We start from the raw sequence: 1,333 nt of genomic DNA on the forward strand, positions 1-1,333 counted from the left end.
GGGGTGAGTTGGGTTTTTTTTTTCACTATTCTCGAAATGACCTGGACAAGGTGACTCGACAGACGTTATATTATTTATTTTCTCACCTCTGATTAAAATTAAAAATGAAGTCATAAGGGACCCCGTAGGAGTAACACCAGTCCTACCACACATTGAAAAACAAAAGGTCAAGTGGTTCGGACACCTCACGCGGTTGCTCTCAAACCTTCCAGCTCTGAGAGCATACTACATTAAATATTCTGGATGGAGAGCCAGAGGAAGACCAATACGACGATGGAGTGAATCTGTGGCAGACACCCTCAGAGCTCACGGGATGTCCCTCCTACAGGCCACTCGTCTTGCTGCAGACAGACGCCCGTGTCTCCCCGCAACACCCCCCGGTACAAGCGGAAGAGAAAAGTAAAAGTAAAGTAAAGTTCTCACCTCTTCCATTTACGTCACTACCGCAGTAACGACTTGGCTCTGATGGGAACCAGGACTGTCGCCTTTTACCGTCACCGTCGCCATCACCACCACTAGAACCACCGTTATTGCTTCTGATACAACCTTCAACAGTCACCACTATCTTTTCCATCACTACCACCATCGCTACCACAACAACTACCGCCACAACCACCACAGCCACCACCACAAACACCATCACCTCAACCACCACCACAACAACTGCTACAACTGCCATTACCAACACAAGAACCTCTGTTATTGCTTTTGATACAACCATCACCATCATCAATACAATTTCTCCCTTCACTAACATCACCACTACCACCACCACCACCACTACCACCACCACAACCACCACCACAGCCACCCAAACCGCCTCAACCACCACCACCACAACTTCCATCATCACCACTAGAACTTACGTTATTGCTTTTGATACAACCGTCAACCATCAGCAATATCTCTTCCATCGCTACCACTATCACCATCACTAGCACCACCACGACCACCATCACCACCACAACAACTACCACCACAACCACCACCACAACCTCCACAACCACCACCCTCCCCCCCCCAGAACAACTGCCATTACCACCACAATCACCACCACAACCACAACCACAACCTCCACAACCACTACCCTACCCACCACCACCACTACCACCACCACTACCACCACTACCACCACCACAACCTCCACAACCACTACCCTACAAACCACCACCACTACCACTACCACTACCACCACCACCACCACTACCACTACCACCACCCTACCCGCCACCACAACTGCCACTACAACCACTAGAACCTACGTTATTCCTTCTACAATCACCACTATCTCTTCCACCACAACCACCACAACAACCACCACCACCACAACAAC

Source organism: Aplysia californica, unplaced genomic scaffold (genome assembly GCF_000002075.1).
Source record: "Aplysia californica isolate F4 #8 unplaced genomic scaffold, AplCal3.0 scaffold00135, whole genome shotgun sequence".
Taxonomy (NCBI): domain Eukaryota; kingdom Metazoa; phylum Mollusca; class Gastropoda; order Aplysiida; family Aplysiidae; genus Aplysia; species Aplysia californica.